General features: G+C 37.6%; 1 protein-coding gene across 1 annotated transcript in view; it reads left to right on the top strand.

Annotated features, from left to right (window-relative positions):
- Positions 1-1,138, top strand: part of LOC107732836 (solute carrier family 25 member 39-like) — a 14,619-nt gene that overhangs the window by 1,162 nt on the left and 12,319 nt on the right. The gene's annotated exons all lie outside the window — the stretch shown is intronic.

Here is a 1,138-nt window from a genome sequence, read left to right as displayed (position 1 = left end):
GGGGGGGGGGAAAGATTAGAAATTATGATTAGACATTAAGTGACTATTACTACATACATTGTCTGAATTAACCAAAGTTAAGATGGTCATGATTTAGTAAGGTCTAGACATTTGTCTCTGATTATTTTTTAAGTGGATATGATACAGTTTTTTTTCAACTAATGTAATTTCCCCCCATGTATCAACAATCCTGTTTTTATGTGTATGCAGTTTTATTTGTATTGCATCATCTGTGAGTTGTTGTGTTTGATGATGGTTTCAATGAAGGGATGTGAAGTAGTGAGACAAGAGCTGTTTGGGGTTTGTTTTGCAGCTCTAGAGATGATGGACTGCACTTCAACTGTTATTCTGGAGTCTCATAACACACATGAGATAGATTGAGATGTTTGAGCTGATCAAAATTACAGCACTGCAGCATAAGCCTATGACGAGTTATTAGCTCAGCCTCCTGTACTTCATAAATGCATCATGGCAACATGAAAATCGACTTTGAGTTCACAGATCTTTTAGTTAGTTGCATATGGATTTTCCTTTCTGTGTCAGTAGCCTAAAGCTGTGATTTGCTTTAGCTTTTACATTTTATTTTTTAGGTTTGTAGGAGGTAACAGCAGTTTAATACGGTGGCCGAGAAGTGCAAAGCAAATCACAATTCTGAAAACAAAATAACAAATTGCAAACGCAAATGCAAGTCTAAAAAACAAAATAACAATTCAGAAAGCACAACAACAATTCAGAAAACATTATAACAAGTCAGAAAGCACAACGACAAATCCGAAAACAAATTAACAAGTCAGAAAACACAACGACAAATCAGACAAACCGGAAAAGGCAGGTATAGTTTGAGACAGCGCCATTGGTTAGGGATTACTCACCGCTGACTGGACGAGACATCTGTCAATCAACGTATACAGGGAAGAACCAGCCGAAGAACAGCAGAGTCGTGGTAGAAAGTTCGGAGATGGTATTAAAGTAGCTCAGTTTAAATGTATTGTATAAACTGCCCTTACTCTGGAATAAAAAATACGGCGTATCTATTTACATATAGTTAAAAGTGACTGTAATTCATCAGCTCCAGTGGTGCAGATGGATAAGCGCGTGACTTTGGAATTTTGACGCGATCGACCCGGGTTCGATCCAG

This window comes from Sinocyclocheilus rhinocerous, unplaced genomic scaffold (genome assembly GCF_001515625.1).
Source record: "Sinocyclocheilus rhinocerous isolate Xijiao unplaced genomic scaffold, SAMN03320098_v1.1 scaffold220, whole genome shotgun sequence".
Lineage (NCBI taxonomy): Eukaryota > Metazoa > Chordata > Actinopteri > Cypriniformes > Cyprinidae > Sinocyclocheilus > Sinocyclocheilus rhinocerous.
The sequence above is the reverse complement of the archived record's forward strand: the minus strand, read 5'-3'. Positions and strand labels throughout refer to the sequence as shown.